This window comes from Dioscorea cayenensis, chromosome 16 (genome assembly GCF_009730915.1).
Source record: "Dioscorea cayenensis subsp. rotundata cultivar TDr96_F1 chromosome 16, TDr96_F1_v2_PseudoChromosome.rev07_lg8_w22 25.fasta, whole genome shotgun sequence".
Taxonomy (NCBI): domain Eukaryota; kingdom Viridiplantae; phylum Streptophyta; class Magnoliopsida; order Dioscoreales; family Dioscoreaceae; genus Dioscorea; species Dioscorea cayenensis.
In genome coordinates this window covers 15,706,080-15,725,093 of record NC_052486.1, presented here as the reverse complement: position 1 = coordinate 15,725,093, position 19,014 = coordinate 15,706,080, and the positions used below count along the sequence as shown (strand labels likewise).

The 19,014-nt window shown below is 45.4% G+C and overlaps 1 pseudogene; it reads left to right on the top strand.

Moving 5' to 3' along the window:
- The first annotated feature begins 238 nt into the window (after window positions 1-238).
- On the top strand, window positions 239-2,025 carry LOC120279272 (annotated as a pseudogene).
- The last annotated feature ends 16,989 nt before the right edge of the window (window positions 2,026-19,014 follow it).

The following is a 19,014-nucleotide window of genomic DNA, read 5'->3' as shown; positions in this document are numbered from 1 at the left end:
TGTTTAACACAAGCAAGTCGCCTACTTATATTTATTCAAAAGGCGCTACTTCTAAAGTTGAGCACCCGGACCGGAAGCTGCCCGCCCGGATGACAAGATCTGATGTCAAAGAGGGGCCCGTTTCTCGCAGGCATGGCTTTCTAAACAATCAATGACCAAAGAAAGAGATGATAAAGGACCAACGACGATCTTTGAGGATAAGGAGGAGGAGCTTTCATTGAAGTAGGGGGCAGAATCGAATGATGACGAGAGAGAGAATGAGACAAAGCCTAAAGGGGAGAGCACTTAGACATTTCACTTTGAGTACGGGGAAGTCCGCAGGGAGGAATTCCTCCGGGCGTATTACTGTTTTTTTCACCGAGGGGGTGGATCGAAGCGATTGCAGCGAAAAAAATGGACCTGAAACGAAGCACTTCGTCTATTGGCATTGTAGAAAGGACCGAATATGACCCTAATCGTTCTTCTCGGATCGCTCTAGTACGATGGATCGAGGGGGTGCTGCTACGCCGCCAGAGGAAATGCAACACGATAGAAGAGTTCGCTCCGCCGCGTAAGATCCTCGAACCTACCACGGCCACCATCTTTTTGCCATTTTTCGTTCTCTTCCCTGCCCGGGAAAGTGGATCAAAGAAAGGTAGCTTGCTCCCAAGCCAAGTGCTTGCTTACGCTTTTATGTAGTGGTCGGCCTTCCTACCAGAATGCCTCCTTGGTCGAAGAGCCAAGCTTGGGCAGGAAGCAAACAAACTTGCGCGAAGGACGTTTTTCTTCTCTGCCCTGTCCTCTCCCTTGGCCAAGGGAGACTGCATCCCTTTCCTTCGGTAGCTCTTTGGGTTTCCCAAGGATAGCGGTAGCTGGGGCAAAAGCCCGCTTTCTTCGCTCCGCGAATGAGAGAGAAACTCATCGGAAAAAAGACGTTTTCTCTTTGCGAGATCCGAAAGTGGAGAACGCATTGCGTTCTCTGGGCACATAGGATCAAACGTAAAGCAGCGCTTTCTTGGCAGAGTTTGAGGCAGCAAGAAACTTTAGGGCTTGTTGGAGCTGCTGAGCATAACGAATCGAAGCCGAAGGCGGATCAAGGTAGCTTGCCTGCCAAGCCTATAGGCGAAGGGCCGAAGGATGGAGCGTGCAAAGTAAATCGTGCACCTGTCGTGTGACCCGTTGGTCCTAAGCAATGTCTTTCGCGAAGCGACCCACCTAGAAACAGCTCTCCTTTGAGGGAGGCAAAAAAATGGAACTTCGATCTGATGCGGGTATCCAATCCCGCCGCTGAGATGTCCAGCGGATTCCGGGGCCTTGACGAATGGCCGGCCACCATTGTTGTTAGAAGAGCAAAAAGCCCGGGGCATAGCAGGATGAACCAATGTGAATGAGTGTAAGCTTCGTTGCCCGAACACGATTGGTGCTGACCACACTAGGTGCTACCGTGGTAGCAAAAGAGGCCAGGCGGTGACAATTGAGAGGTTGTCACTGAGCATTCCGTCTCACGCGGGAATAGAGGTCAAATGGCAAGGCAAAAGGCCATACGCCCGTGTGGCTCCTCGCGGAGTATAGCTCACATCCAAAATCTGATTGGGGAACGGGGCAACACCCATGAAGCTCCGGCGGAAAGGGAAGGCCTGCCAGGCCGTATGCCCATGGGTGCAGGATTCTTCGAAAAAGCCCGGGCTGACTCGGAGACCTGGGACCTTGGCTTAGCAACGAATGAAGGGAAGCTCTTCGAGCTTTCTCCGCCAGCGGCTTATTACGTGGTCGGCCTCGCTAAGCTTCGCTTCCCCCCCTTATGAAACTTCATGAAGTAGTCGGCATTCTATAAGCGACTTGTCGAGTTTACAAAGCTTTGCTTCTTGTAGTCGGCCCTCCATGCCTCCCTTCATTTGCTTGCCTCCTTCCAGCCCAGAATGCCTACTGACGTTAAGCTAACCGCCAGAAGCTCACCCTTCGGGTCTCGCTGGAAGCGCAGGAGGCCAAGCATTCTGCCAGACGTCCCGGCCTGGGAGCCCCGTTCGCCTTTACATTTACAATAGTCTTTCGTTTTTTTCTTTATTAAATATAAAAAGAAATATATATAAGTCGCTAAGTTTCAAAAGCAAAGGTGAACAGCCCCCTGTTATTGTAGTCAAGGGCTTATAAGGAAGGAGGCATTCCGGTGGGAAGGCCGACCACTACACTACACGGGGAGATCTCTATACCAAGTAATGAGCGATAGCGAAGCCAAAGCCGGCCGCCTATAGGCGAAGGGACGAAAGCCCGGCAAAGGTTAGACCTGATGGGAAAAAGTACGAAAACAAAAGTACGTTAAGGTTACGAAGTCACTTAGCCTCGGCTCGGCTAAGGTTATGGAATAACAGATTAGGTTTTTAGGTAAGTGAAACTAAGGAACTGGCTTAGCTGTTCTACAAAGGAGAAAAGCTAAGGTTACAGAGTCACTTATCCGTCTACAAAGGGAAAGGGGTCGGTACGGAGTCACGTCAGCTGTGGAGGCTAAGGAACGGAGTTTTAAAGTATTCACCGAGACTACAAAGAAGTCAGCGAAAGTTAGCTCGTAACTAAGCCGGTATCAGAAACGAAGCCCTAAAAAAAAAAGAAAAGCAAAGAAGTCCAGGAACGAAGCTGCTTCTCTAATAGCCCCGTTGAATAGGAGGGCGAAGGCTTTTTCAAAAAGTTTGATAGAGGGGGCTTCGACCTTCTTAGGAAGAGCCGTACGAGGGCAGCTCACGTACGGTTCGGGGAGCCGAGCCACTGCACAGGGGCTTAGGTCAACACTTATATATTAGCCAGTCATCAATTGGAAGCGGGTAAAATGGTGATGAATTGCGATTGGTCCAAACCTTCTAAAAGCGGCTTCTTGCGACCTGCCCAGAATGCCCATACATACCTTCGGTTCCAAGACCTTGTTCGCACAGCGAATAAAGGTCGGGTTGAAGGGGGCAGTCAGCTGGCTGCTTCTTGGCCACGCCCCCCTGCTTATAGATACGAGATACTTGATCTAAATTCTCAAGTAGGAAATTGCATACCATTAGCTAATATACGTATGGGAACATGGGTACATGATATTGAATGTCATCCAGGTCAAGGCGCAAAGCTGGCTCGAGCCGCAGGAACTTATGCAAAAATAATTAAGGAGCCAGCCCCACAATGTCTTGTGCGGCTACCTTCGGGTCTTGAAAAACTCATAGATTCCCGATGCCGAGCTACTATTGGTATAGTTTCCAATCCCAACCATGGTGCACGTAAGCTTAGAAAAAGCAGGACAAAGCCGGTGGTTAGGCAGACGCCCCATTGTTCGTGGTGTTGCAATGAATCCAGTGGATCATCCTCATGGAGGAGGTGAGGGGCGCACGAAAGGAGGTAGACCTTCGGTGTCACCTTGGGGAAGCCCACCAAAGCAGGATTTCGGGCAGTAGTGGGGGTGGGGAAAGGCAGAATTTAGTTCATGCCACGACGATCTATATGGAAGGGAAGTTTTGTTGATGCTTTCCTGTTTAGAATGAAGAAGAACAGAGAAAGTCTTTTTTTAGCAGGAAAAATTTGGTCACGTAGATCTTCTATTTCGCCGGAATTCGTTGATTGCTCCGTACTCATTTACAATGGAAAAAAACTCCTGTTCGTTGTAAGATCACTGAAGGAAAGGTTGGTCATAAATTTGGAGAGTTTGCTTTTTACACGGAGACGAAGACCTTCGAGAACAAATAAAGGAAAAGGAAAGGGGAAAAAAAGGGGATAAAGTAAAGTCTAAGCGCCATATGGCACGAAAAAGGAAATCCGATTTCGGTAAGACTTGATCTGAATCGTAGTTCAGATCCAAGTTGGTTCAGTGAGGGCGACCGCGAAAGTCACCGAATGGGCCCGGTCCGTCTTTTCCTGATCTTTGTCCCATATTTCTTAAAAATAAAAAGGCGTGGGAGGACGTTGCAGATGTCCGGGACGGACACGACTTCTTCTAACGCTAGAAGACCACAGGAAGACACCCGGGACCAGAGCATGTCGTGAAAGACGCACACTGGGCGGGCGTGCTTCGACCGTGTCTCCGGGGGCACAGTTGAATGTAGATATCATGAACGCGAGGTGCAGGATACCAGGCCGAGAAACCCGGGCAAGCACTCCCCTAATGTGCCGATCGCTAGCGCATCCAGGGCCCCGGCGCCCAGCTCCGCTGGAGAGGCCAGGCCGTCACTGATCTGAGAAGTGAGTGCGTCTTCGGTTCGGATAGACTGATTCTGCGAACGCCTAGCCCTAAGAAAAACAAGTGCTAAGTTTCATTTTCAGATCAGTGAATAAACCGAAAGAAGAGACCTTTCTCGCTCGGCGCCGCACTATGCTCCGCTTCAACAAATGAGAGTTTTCGGTGGAACCGGTGAACCACGCGAGCTGGTTAGATGCGTGGGACAGAGGGCTCGTAGTACCTGATAGCGCAGCTATGCAGTGGAAGGGAAGGAGCCTAAATCGACCCCCTTTTTTTTTTATTCAAAGACACAAAAGCACAGTACAAAGAGATTGGACTCTCGGATGAGACCTTGCAGCTACCGTTCCGACGCGCCCCTGACCCTATCTTGATTAAGACCGAAAACCCTATCCAAAGTAGAGCCTAGTTGAAGCTGTCATTTAAATCATAGAATAGATAAAAAAGAAACTTTTAGGGATATAGATAGAGTCTCGCTCAGTAAAGAGAGTTGTAGATTCGTAGAAGAGAATCAGAGTATGCGCGCTACAAAATGCAGCCAGCCAGTTCAAGTTAGTGGAAAGAATATAGTACTTGAGTACTGACCCCTCCCGGGCCCCCGGTTGCTTTGGCGCGCCCCACCCCGTCAGTCCTGTGTTGCCTACGCTTGCTGCTTGCAGCATGGATTCTTTAGATCTAAAGAATCCATGCTTCCCCCGGAGCGAGACTCTATCCAGATCTCAAAGAATAACGAGCTAGGCGGCCGGCGGGCAAAGAAAAGGGGCGGGCCGGCCGGTCAGGGCCTTGGCGATACGTTCTTCTTTCGAAGCGTTTTGCCAATAGAGCGAGGGCGTCCATCTGGGGTGGGGCCTTGACTTTCAAATGACAACCGCCTGTTCCTGCAGCGGGGGCCTTTCACGAAACCAAACCACCCCCCCGATAAGTACCAGTTGCTTTTTTGGTAGGCCCATTTAGGTTAGGGGAGCATTGTCCCTCAGTTCTTACCAACCTCAGGTGTGTAATCGACATCTAGCTTATTATCGGTAGAAGTTTCATGCAAGCCTGACCTCAGCTGTCCATTTCTTATTCATTCAGGGTGCCCCTAGTGGACTTGGCGGTGCTCCTTTCTTCTTACTTATCCAAACCAAACATTAGCGGGAATAGGAAGATTTTTTATGCATAACTGCCGTGTCAAGTATCATGTCGTAGGATCCTTGGATATGTTCCTCTCCTCTGCTAAGGGAGACTCATAGGATCATTGACTCCTCTTCTCTTCTGGTTGGTTGAAAAGTACACTCACCTTCAATGCCTACAGAGACATAAGAGGATAAATTGAAGGAAGCTTGGTCTTGATTTCCTTTCAAAGTAAAAGATGACAAATCACTCACCAAGTCTTTCTTGTGCAGACGGGAGAACTTCTTGATGATGAGAATGATCTTTGACGCGCAAACCAAGAATCCGCGGATTCGTATGTACCAAACTCCGAGGACTCTGGCTGGCGGTACTAGACCTCTTCCGGCTTGATGTATAGTCTATTATTCTCTAAAGCATTGTACTGCTTAATCTTTTTATTTGCAATCTGAGTCCTGATCCTCTCAACGATCTTCTGGTAAAAGTAGCTTAAAAAAATGAGCCTTGTTTCATTTTTCGACAGAAAAAAAGGATAGGATCTTAAGAGGCGGATAGAAAAGGGAGGATCTCGTAGATTCCTACTTATTGGAAGGAAAAAACTTCTACTATTCATTCCGCCGATACATTAGCTTAGACTCCCACACAATGTCAAGGAATAGGCTCGTGCTCGAAAAAAGAGAGAGATGCGGAGCTGCTCGACCGGCAGGGAGAGGAGGAGAACCCGCTGAATCGACTCCCTAGATCTTATGAGAACCTAAAAAAAGCTATTTTTACTTTATGAGCATGAGCCCACTCCCTTTGTTTGCCTAGACCAATTTATCTTATTCCTCTCTCGACGCTGACTGAGGGAGGGTTAATTCAAAAAAGCTGAGTGCCGATCTCGTTCGTCAGTCTTTTACTGCGGATTGCTCAACTCAACTCGAGTTTAGATGGGAAGACGATGCTACGAGCAAGACTCAACACGAAAAATCCTCAATCTGCTGATTTTCGAGGTACTTTATTTCGATAACACTAATGGTCGTCTTGTCTTTTTTGATTTTGCTTCATCCGTTTCTTTCGTTGTATAATAACTTTCCTTGACCAGCAAGCCAATCAATAGGGCTTTCCTCTACTAGTCTCGGTCCCTATGCCGAGTAGTACCACTTTGCACTAATAAAGACGCATACAGATTAAAAATAGGTGCTTCTTTCAAAGCTATGGTAGCCATGGTTGGACCTTTCTTTGGACGATATATTACCCGCTTCAATCAAGGTAACAGCGCATTTCTTTTTATAATCACTTGACATATGTCATGCTAACCCCACCACTCCCATTGATTCTCTCTCTCCTTTAATTAAGTGTGAACGGAATGCATGTACGAAAGAAAATCGTAGTTGAATAATGGTCATCGAAGAGATAGAATTCTTTTTTTTTAATGTCATAGATAAGAGAAAGAAATAATGACTGGGCGAAACTGATCCAGCAGAAAGACGTCTCGCTACTCTTTGCTTTGCTGATTGAGGAAAGCAAGCATCCTACTGTGTGCTTACCTACCTGACTTGATCTTACCTACGCTCGCTCATTGATCGGAAAAGCCTTCCTAAGAAGGGGATAGGTGAGGTGGGCCCCTTTTGGAAACTTGGCTTACGGTCTGAGGTTTCGTTAGGCCTGGCCGGCGTCGAGAAAAATTTTACATTCCGTAAGTAACTCTTTTCTTTCTAAGACGGGGGAAATGAAAGCAGAATTCAAATCTCTCTTCCCTCCCACATGTTCAATCTTTTTTTAGCGGTTTCCCCAGAGATCTTTATCATTAACGCAACCTTCATTTTGCTCATTCATGGAGTTGTATTTAGTACCTCTAAGAAAGATGATTATCCACCGTTAGTCAGTAATGTGGGTTGGCTTGGATTACTTAGTGTTGCGCGCCTAGGAGGGCAGCGTGCTTGGGGATGCGGAGGAGCTATTCTCGCCCAGCTCCCTAACCTAATGCGGTCGGACCATAGGGAACCGTAGCATGGAGGGACGCCGTAATCCTTTTGCCGCCGCAAGGCTGGCTAATTGTATGCAACAGGAGCAAGGGAACTCCCTGGATTCTAGAAGACACATGAGTCCGAACGCTATTATGAATGTGTGACTGACACTAGACTACGTAGGTACCGTACCTGTGCAGGTGAGGCGTCAGTCAGTCCTAGAAATGGCGACAGCGGCATGAGGAGTTAACGACTGGATGTGCTGCAACCTAGGGATTACTAGGCAGCTCTTTCACTCCATAGGGATATTGGGGGGCATAGCACAATTCCTCTTGGAGGAGGGTTGGTTTGCCCAGGTGACTGATCCTGGCCATAATGTACTCCTACCTGCACCGGCAACCGAAGTCGAAAATACATACGATGATCTTTATGTATGAAGGGACAGGAAGAAAGAAAGGGCGCCGCGTCTTGACGGGCGGGCTGAATGGATGAGCGAAGGTGCCATGGAGTGGGGAATATCCCGAGAATAAAGTTAGACAACTAAATGCACCTCAAGGTGCAGCCGAGGAACTGGGGGACCTCCTCGAGCACAGGATAGGCAATTGAGAGATAATGTTACCCTATTGGTCATTATGGGGAATCAATGCTCCGGACCGAAGAGAGCTGACCCCCGTAAGCCTTCTTCGGCGCATATTAGCTTAGCTGCGCTCAATACAATGGCCCTGGTTGGTTTTTCTTCCCCTCTTACTGATAAGTGCTTGTGTGATATGAATGCGAAGCATTATTTCCTTATGTTGAGCATTACTTTCCTCGGGTTTTTACACTAATATGTGTGTTTTTATGTTACTTTCATGCATGTAGGGTTGTGAAACCAATTATGAAGGAAAGAAGCCAATGTGGATCACAATGCACCGATTTTTGGACTGAAATCTTGCTAAAGTTCAACGCGAAGATATAAGTCGGGTGTGAGATGCTAGAGTGTGTGCCAACCTCCCGTATTTGAGTTTACACAACCATTTGAGGGGCACAAGGGCGATCACACTCAAGCATTCCGACTTATGCACATAGAACAAGATCTCCATCATCTTATCCGTCATTGAAGAAGCAAAGCGATCCACAGTATAAACGTGTGCCCGTTTATGTTACCTCGATGAAAAGTGGATTCGGGAGTATTTTTTGGCATAGTACTGTAGCAGGTAATGTAACAAATCACTGTAGTAGTTACTGTTCACAGCCGGCCGAAAATCACAGAAATAGAGAATCCACACGGGCGTGGAAGCGTCCCACGGCCGTGTGGAAATTCCCACACGGGCGCTGTTCCGTACACGCCTGGTGGTCGCCCGATTCCAGCCCTATTTAAAGCCGATTTTAGCCCCGATTTTGGTATTCTTTTCTCCACCTTTTCCCTAACTTGTGAGAGGACTTTGGCTAGGGTTTCGAGGGGTATTGGCCAAGGTTTTGGAGAAGTTCTACTGGCTCGACATCGTGATTCCATTAGGAAGAATGTTGGTAGGGGAGCTTCGATCGAGGCGTATCCTATACCGGACGAAGGAATCTTTTGGACTGATCGAGTAGAGGACTCTCCACAAGACCATCGACATGACCATCGAGGGGGTTTCTTTTATGGATTCATTGCTTTTTACATTCGATTTCTTTGATTGTATTAAGCTCCATGGAGAGCTAAACCCTAGTGGGTACTTGGATGATTGTGAACCCTAGGATGTATTCGTTTCATTGAACTTCTTTATTATGCTTTCAATAAATTGATGTTTATTGTGAGTTCCAACCTTGAATGCTTGATTATATGAACATTTCCCCTAGAGTGACACTAGGGTTGAGAGTTCTTGTTGGCAACCTTGTGAGTGAGTGACACACCACAAGCGTTAGACAAAGATAGGTCGGAGAGGGTTGAAGCGATTATCCTAGGTGAAGCATTATCCGAGTACCCCATCTTTATCGATTGCCTTACCCTCTTCTTACTTTTTGCTCTTTCACTTGTTGATTTTATTGTTGAGAATTGAATCAATTTCACACCTATCACACTTGATCTTCCACATAGCTAAGAATCAAATTAAGTATTTTCACTCCCCTACTCCCTCGTGGATTCGACACCGCTCACCCGGGATTATTACTTCGACAAGCCCGCACTTATGGATATAAGCAGGGGAACTTGTCAAGTTTTTTTGCGCCACTGTCGGGAATAGGCATTTAGAGATACTTTGCACTTTGTTTTCTTAGCTATTTCACTACACATTCTATTTCATATCTTCTTTTCCATCATTGCTCTAATCTTTCCTTATTTCTTTTTTTGTCAGCAAAAATGATTAACATGTTTGAATCATTTGACACTATCATGAGAATGGTCGAACACGTAGAGCGTAAAAGTTCAAACAAAGTAGCATGGAATGATACATCGTGTTATTCCTATCATGGACAATGTACAACTCAACAGCCTTTGGAAGAGTCGGTTGAAGAGTACATCGCCAGGATTCAAGGGCAAAGGCCGTGAGTTAGATAGTGTGATAAAGCGCTTGAGGAATCCACGTCGGTGTCAATGACTGATCAATTTGATGACAGTATAGAAAGAATCCTTGATAGGTTTGATTCTTCCTATCAAGATCAGAGGCAAGAACTCTTTTCAGTTGGTGTTACTATCTCAAATTTGGAATTCTGTGGAATGGACAAGTTGATATCCATTGTAGACTATAAAGAAATAGATCGCCAGGTGGATAAGGAAGAAAGTAAGTGTGAACATGAGGCGAATGATCTCGAGGAGATTGATAAATTGAAGGAGGGTAGCTTTGCTGCCATCAATTGTCGAACCACCGTAACTTTGAGCTTAAAAACTCTTCCAAAGACATTTGGAATATGCATTTCTAAAGGAAGACTCTAAACTCCCCGTAATCGTGGCATCGAACTTATCTCACGGAGCAAAAAGGATAAGCTTGTTAGCATGTTTGAAAAAAAGCACAAAATCGGCTATCGCATGGAAGATTTCCAACATTAAGGGTATAAACCCATCATTCTGCACTCATAAGATCCTAATGGGGGATGACTATAAATCTGTAATCCAACCTCAGCTAAGATTGAACCCGAATATGAAGGAGGTTGTTAAGGCGGAGGTAATAAAAACTTTTGGATGCAGGATCATCTACCCCATATCCGACAAAGCAAGTGGGTGAGTCCGACCCAAGTTGTCCCGAAAGAAAGGAGGAATAACAAGAGTGAGGAATGAAAAAGAATGAGTTAATCCCCACGAGGACAGTGACGGGTTGGCTAGTCTCGCATTGATTATAGAAGACTAAAATGATGTCACTCGGAAAGATCACTTCCCTTTGCCCTTCATTGACCAAATGTTGGAGAGATTAGCAGTGACATCATTTCTATTGTTTCCTTGATGGTATGTCTCGGATACTTTTCAAATTCGATAGCCCCGTAAGATCAGGGAGAAAACCACATTTACTTGCCCTTATGGTACCTTTGCTTATAGAAGAATGCCTTTCGGGTTGTGTAACGCCCTCGCAACATTTCAAAGATTGCATGACGGCCATTTTTTTGATGATTTTCTCAAGATATTATGGAAGTTTTCATGGATGACTTTTCAGTGTTCGGGGACTCTTTTGATGCTTGCTTAAACAATTTGGAAAGAGTATTAGTGAGATGTGAAGAGATGAATCTCATCCTTAACTAGGAGAAGTGTCACTTTATGGTGCAAGAAGGCATCGCTCTTGGACATAAGATTTCTCAGTGTGTATGGAGGTGGATAAGGCGAAGATTGAGATAATTGACAAACTTCCACCACCTACGAATGTAAAAAGGGATCCGCAGTTTCTTGGGTCATGCAGTGTTTTTATAGTAAGGTTTATTAAGGACTTTTTCGAAAAATCTCTCAACCGCTGACCAAACTTCGGAAAAGGATACCCCTTTTGACTTCGAGAATGACTGCTTTGAATGCATTCAATGTATTGAAAGAGAAGTTAGTGCAAGCACCAATCCTGACAATACCGAAGTGGGATGAGCCATTTGAAGTAATGTATGATGCTAGTGATTATGCAGTGGGAGCGGTTTTACGGCAGTGAAGAAATAAGCAATTTCAACCAATTTATTATGCTAGCAAGACCCCTCACAAGTGCATCAAGAGAATTACACCACTCATCGAAAAAGGAATTATTAGCAGTAGTGTATGCTTGTGATAAATTCAGACCATATCTCATCCTATCTAATGTCACCATGTTCACAGATCATTCTGCACTCCGCTATCTCATGAACAAGGCAGATGCGAAGCTGAGATTGATTCGGTGGATATTGTTGTTGCAAGAATTCGATATGGAAATCAAAGATAAAAAAAGGGGAAAGAGAATGTGGTTGCCGATCATTTATCGAGATTAGAAGGTTGTGAGGGGCAAGAACCGGCAAGCAAGGAAGTTAATGATTTCTTTCCCGAAGAACACTTGTATGCGGTACAGGAATCAGAATAAGAAGATACCCCATGGTTTGCGGATTTTGCAAATTATCTGTTAGGAAAGGTATTGAAGCAGGGCTTAAGCTTTCAACAGAAGAAGAAATTTTTCAGTGATCTAAAGAATTTCTTCTCGAAGGATCCGTACGTGTTCCGTATTTACGCAGATCAGGTGGTGCGAAGGTGTGTTTCTAGGGGGGAAAGGTGGAACATCATTGCACATTTGTCACTCAGGCCCAGTGGGGGGGCACTATGCGTTAAGTCAAACTACAGAGAAGGTTCTAGCTGCTGGGTTCTACTGGCCGACTTTATTCCAAGATGTTCATCAATTCGTTTTATGATGTGATAGTTGTCAAAGGGCTGGAAACTTATCACGAAGGGATGAGATACCTCAAAATCCTATGTAATTTTGCGAGGTATTTGATGTATGGGGAATTGATTTCATGGGACCATTTCCAAAGTCCAATGGCAATCAATACATTTTTGGTAGCAGCTTGACTATGTTTCCAAGTGGGTGGAAGCCCTGGCTCTTCCAACTAATGATTCAAGAACTGTGGTAAAAATTTCTTAAGAAGTTATTTCGCTCGATTCGAACTCCAAGAATTATCATTAGCGATCGGGGAACACACTTTTTGTAACGCACAATTAGCAGAAAGTGTTAAAGCGTTATGGGAGTTCATCATCGCCTTGCGACACCTTACCATCCACAAACGAGTGGGCAAGTGGAGGTTACAAACAGAGAGCTCAAGAGAATCTTGACCAAAACAGTGGATCAAGGTAAACGAGATTGGTCTGAAAGATTGGACGACACGCTTTGGGCTCATAGAACAACATACAAAACACCAATAGGGACCACTCCTTATAATTTAGTGTATGGAAAATCTTGCCATTTACCGGTGGAGTTAGAGCACAAAGCGTATTGGGCAATTAAATTGATGAATTTCGACTTGTGCAAATCTAGAGAGCAACGAATATTACATCTCAATGAGCTTGATGAATGGAGGATGAAGGCATATGAGAATGCAAGGATATATAAGGAAAGAATTGGAAGTGGCATGACAAGCATATTAAAAATCCCAAAAGACTTCAAAGTCGGCGATCAAAGTGCTAGTATTCAACTCCCCGCTTTACGCTTTATTCCCGGGAAACTTAAATCAAGATGGTCTCGTCCGTATACCGTAAATCAAGTTTCACCTCATGGAGCCATTGAGATTAGTCATTCGAGAAGGGCACATTCAAGGTGAATGGACATAGGTCGAAACCATACCATGGCGGAGAGATTTGTAGTGATAATAGAGAAGTATTTTTTTTCCTCCATGAAACCCCCGTGAGGTAAGAAAGATACGTCAAGCTTAGTGACGTTAAACAAGCGCTTCTTGGGAGGCAAACCCAAGTGTTTACTATTTTTCGTACCTTTTTAGTTTAGTTTGTTTGCATGAATAAATTGTTAAGTGTTGGTGTTTCAATTTGTTAAGTGCTTGTGTCTGCAATTTTTATTGTGGGTTTTTAAAAAGAATTCATTATGTGTTTTGTTGAGAATTGGCGAAGTTTGGTCGTTTTGAGTTCTATTTTGTGTTTTTTTATCCGGTAAATTTTGCATAATAGGGCAAGCTCTGAGTGTGTAGACATGTTCAGACTAGTTCTGCAGAGCCTGTAGGTTTTTCTAAGTTATCCAGAGAAAACACACGGGCGTGAGGAATTTCCGCACGCCCGTGGGTGTGTACTGTGAACTCATCCAGAGAGGTCACAGGGCGTGCGGCAGCCCCTGTGGATGACCATGCGACTGGCGCACGGCCGTGGGTAATTTCCGCACGGGCGTGTGCCTTCCTGCAGAGTTGGGCAGATTTTCCCGAGAACACACAGGGGCGTGGACTCGCCCCTGTGGGTGACCATGTGAACCACACACGGGCGTGGGTAATTTCCGCACGCCCGTGCGAAACTCTGCAGGTTGCTCCCTCCATCCCGAGAAAACACAGGGCGCAGGGCCGCCCCTGTGAATTGGGCTTCAGGAATGTCCACGCCTGCGGGGAATTTCGCACGGGCGTGTGGGAAGACTTGATATCTTTCTGGATGTCCGTGGAAGCTACGTGAGCGCAGCGCCCTCGCCTCGTGGGTCTAGCGCACGGGCGTGATAATTTTCCGCACGCCCGTGGGAGATCGCTCTAAGTCGCTGAGAGTTTTTCCCGAGAGCACACAGGGCGCGTATGCGCCTCGTGGAGCTCTTTGAAGTGAGGCGCACGGGCGTGGGGAATTTCCACACGCCTGTGGATGCATGTAACGCCAAAAAGTCACGAGTTCTATTTAAAAATGGGATGATTTCTCTCCTTCTTCACGACTCCTTTTTCACTTGAAAAACACTCTCACAACATTCTCCCGAGTCCATTGCACCAATTTGGTGGGATTTTAGCAAGTTTTTCCGGCCGGCTCTTTTATTTTCTCACTTTCTCCTCGTCGGTAAATTCATTTTTCTTTCATCTTCTTCATCAATTCATGATTTCTATTGATTAATCTGGTTAATAATGCTTCATTTCTTCAATTGGAACAATGATTTATGTTTAGAACGAAGTTAGAGATATTATTGAGTTGTATTTTTGGATTGTTGATGCCCGACCGTGTTGGTCTCATGCCCCGTGAATCCACACGTGCGGTTCTCACGCCCCGTGAATCCACACGGGCGTGTGGAAATTCCACACGACCGTGTGGATTTCTGCAGTACTGTTTTATCAACTTGTTTGACTAATTTTGTTTAAATTTGTGCGATCATGGCACCTAGGTCAAAGAAGCAAGCTGATAAGAAGCCACGTGAGTCATCCTCTGAGCCCGAGGGCATGCGATTTGCAATTCCCGAACATCAGGTCCGTTACGAGCGCTTATCACGACTCGCTCTGGACGGACTCGATTCCCTCGGACACGACTATATCGCGAGATTTTCAGCAGGGAGATGAGTTCGCCGATGAGGTTGAGGACCTTGGTTTTCAGATGGTGGTTGGCGGCAGTTGTTGACGATTAGAGAGCCAGCCATACGAGAGTTTACACTGGAGGTGCTCTCCTCGTTTGAGTTTGATAGAGCGTATGCGAGCTTCAGCGCTTTGGGCACCATTCGGGCTCGAGTATTTGGACGCCACCATAGCTTTGAGCATTACGCAGTTTCTTCATACTACATGGCCTATACGAGGAGGCATTCACAGCTACAGAGGAGTACGCACAGTTTGCCTACGGATTATCCTCGGAACCTTGACCCCCGCAGAGCTTACAGAGTGCTATGTGGTCAAGGTCGAGATGAGCCTGGGGTGTCCAAGGCCACGTGCCTTTCCCGACCCAGCCTATAGATATTTGCACGCCATCATGAGTAGGTCGGTGAATGGCCGTGGCGATGAGATCGGGTGTCTTGAGCCGCCGGGAGTTGTCAGTACTTGTACTCGATGGTAGAGCGCTGCACTCGATCCACTTAGGGGCACATCTTAGGGCGATTACATCGGGACATCGTGATAATGATGCTAGACCGGGAGCGATCTTCTCGGGCCCTTATATTACGAGATTAGTGTCTGGGCATGGGTCTCTTGGATTCGATTCAGGGGCCGAGAAGATGAGTGTACCCGCTCCCCGGGTCTAGAGACGATGCGGTTGATGGGCATGGTCCGCAGTGGTTCGGATAGGGGGTTTTTTTGCGTTAGTCCTACCAGCCCCCGAGATAGCCGAGGATGAAGGGTGATGACGCCGGAGCATCTCGCATCACCGCCGAGCCTCGACCGCATCGATGGAGACCGAGGCACCTCCAGTGCCGAGGAACCACCTCCTAGTGTGTATGTTTTTCACCTTCTCGAGCCAATGATCGCTTTGAGAGGCTCGAGAATGCTATAGGAGTGATCCGAGTCGAGGTTGCTTTCGAGATTAGGGCTACGCAGGCCACTCAGTACACAGAGTTCATGGTACGTTTCGACATATTACAACAGATCCTAGAGCGAGACGTTTCCTCATCATTTGTCCTCACGACTGAGGACTCTTCAGGCCCCTCCACCTCTCCAAAGACCTCCATCCTCGACCCCACACACGGAGGACCCACTATATGCTTCCACTTCAAGATAGCAGCAGTGAGCCCGAGAGCGACTTCGACACTTGACCTTTCCTTTTTACTTTCATGCATTTTACTTTATCTTATTTTTCTTGTTTTTTTAGACTTGTTCACTCGATAAAGGATTTTTTTCCTTCCGAGTTTATGTTATTTTGCATTATCGAGTTGTATTCATTGCTTCATCTTTTTATACACTCGTGTTATTTTTTTGTTTTTTTCTTGAGCTTCACTCGAACCCCCTCATGTATGCATGCAGATGGTCTTTTTCTTCCTGGAAATTGAGACTTAGTCATGGGCACGACCAAGGTGCTTTTGGCACTTGACCATGTGAGCTTCACAACCCTGTTGGAAACACTACTCCCATGGAATTTGCTTCATCAAACGCAACACTAGGAGTCGGGGAGTATTGTTTTTGATTGCTTCTCCCACATCTATTTTTTTGAATGATATATTTTGAGTGAGCTTGCATGTGTACATTGAGGACAATGTACAACTTAAGTGTGGGGGAGTTTCATAATGCCACATCTTTTTCTATTGTTCTTGATTGTTATATGCTCACATAGCCAATGGCGGTTCACCTTAGTTGCAATGATTGTATTCTTAAGTCTAGGAGAATTGTTAACATTGAATGGTTTTCATGCTCTAGTTCTTGCTTGAATTTTTAGGAATTTTTTTGCTCGATTTACACTTTAGTGCACTACTCACTTTTTTAAACTCTATTTGGAAACTCAAGTTTCGATGTTAAAGGGACTAGTTATAGTTGTTTCTTGTGTTAAATTCAAGAGAAAATGAAAAGAAAGAACAAAAATAGTTTTTATTGTTTGGTTTGTGCTATTGGGGTGGAAAGGGCTACCACCTATGAAGTATGAAGCTACTCTCATAAGTCGGGATACTAGTTATGCCCTAATGAGAGAAAAGAGCTATCTCATGGGATGAGTGAAAGCTACCACACCGGTAGAAAGAGCTACCACCTCGAAAGTGTGAAATCTATTTTAGCGGCCGCTTGGGAAAGGGCTAAATTAGAGGATGTGTGAAGCTACTACAATTTTTGAAATGTTCGTTGTTTTCTTGTTGTAGATAAATAAGTCCCTTATACTTAGAGCTTTTGAGGAGTATAACTTTGGGTTAACTTTGAGTGAGTTCACACACTTACATGATTTCGGGTTTGTTGTCCTTTTTTATTCAAGTTTTTAGCTAGAGCATTGATTTTTTTCGTATTTAGTGTTGAAATTTTCCTTTTCTTGTAGAATGCTCTCTTTGTATGCTTTGGTGAACCTAAGGCCAAGCACTTCCAATATTTTCCTTCATCCATGCGCATAATATTTTTAATTTTTGCTTGAGGACAAGCAAAAAGCTTAAGTGTGGGGGAGTTTGATAAGTTCTTCTGCGATATGAATGCGAAGCATTATTTCCCTTATGTTGAGCATTACTTTTTCTCGGGTTTTTACGATTAATATGTGTGTTTTTATGTTACTTTCGTGCATGTAGGGTTGTGAAACCAATTATGAAGGAAAAGAAGCCAATGTGGATCACAATGCACCGATTTTTGGACGAAATCTTGCTAAAGGTTCAAACGCAAAGATATAGAGTCGGGTGCGAGATGCTAGAGTGTGTGCCAACCTCCCCGTATTTGAGTTTACACAACCATTTGGAGGGGCACAAGGGCAGTCACACTCAAGCATTCCGACTTATGCACATAGAACAAGATCTCCATCATCTTATCCGTCATTGATGAAGCAAAGCGATCCATGGCATAAACGTGTGCCCGTTTATGTTACCTCGATGAAAAGTGGATTCGGGAGTATTTTTGGCATAGTACTGTAGCAGTGCATCGTAACAAATCACCGTAGTAATTCTGCTCACGTACCGCCAAAAATCACAGAAACAGATAATCCACACGAGCGTGTGGAAACTGTCCATGGCCGTGTGGAAATTGCACACAGGCGCGTGTTCCGTACACACTCGTGGAGTCGCCCGATTCGACCCCTATTTAAAAGCCGATTTCAGCCCCGATTTTTGGTATTCTTTTTCTCCATCTTTTCCCCAACTTGTGAGAGGACTTCGGCTAGGGTTTCGAGGGGTATTGGCCAAGGTTTTTGGAGAAGTTCTATAGGCTCGACATCGTGATTCCATTAGGGAAGAATGTTGGTAGGGGAGCTTTGATCGAGGGTGTATCCTATACCCGGACGAAGGAATCTTTGGACGACGAGTAGAGGACTCTCCACAAGACCATCGACACGACCATCGAGGGGGTTTCTTTATGATTCATTGCTTTTGCATTGGATTTCTTTGATTGTATTAAGCTCCATGGAGAGCTAAACCCCTAGTGGGTACTTGGATGATTGTGAACCCTAGGATGTATTCGTTTCATTGAACTTCTTTATTATGATTTCAATAAATTGATGTTTATTGTGAGTTCCAACCTTGAATGCTTGATTGTATGAACATTTTCCCCTAGAGTGACACTAGGGTTGAGAGTTCTTATTGGCAACCTTGTGAGTGAGTGACACACCACAAGCGTTAGACAAAGATAGATCGGAGAGGGTTGAGAGGGTGAGTCGAGAGGTACAGGAGCCTCCCCATTCCCTCCCGACGTGATAGATTCTACCTCCGTTCCTTGAGTTCTTTGCGTCCATAATAGAGTCGAGTGGTCTAAGGGATGAACCTCCGCTGGGGCCTAGTTGCGTGCAATGGAGTGAAGCGTTGAGAGGATCTTAGTATCTAGGGGCTTAATTGTGGCTAGGGACCTTCCACTCGGACCAAAGGGTTAGGGTCTATATTTAGGAAGAGATATATCACTTGGAATCCCTAGAGTTCATTGCAACTCTATCGCGAGTGCGAGGTGTTGAGATTGTTCGATTTCTCCTCCGGGACATGTATAGAGTTAGGCATAGTTGACCTTAGATTTGGGACTATGTATGTAAGGATTTCCATGACTCACCATTGCATTGATTAGGAAGCATAATAGAGAGTTCTTGGACTTGAAGCGATTATCCTAGGTGAAGCATTATCCGAGTACCCCATCTTTATCGATTGCCTTACCCTCTTCTTACTTTTTGCTCTTTTCACTTGTTGATTTTATTGTTGAGAATTGAATCAATTTCACACCAATCACACTTGATCTTCCACATAGCTAAGAATCAAATTAAGTATTTTCACTCCCTACTCCCTGTGGATTCGACCCCGCTCACCCGGGATTATTACTTCGACAAGCCCGTGCACTTAGGGATATAAGCAAGGGGAA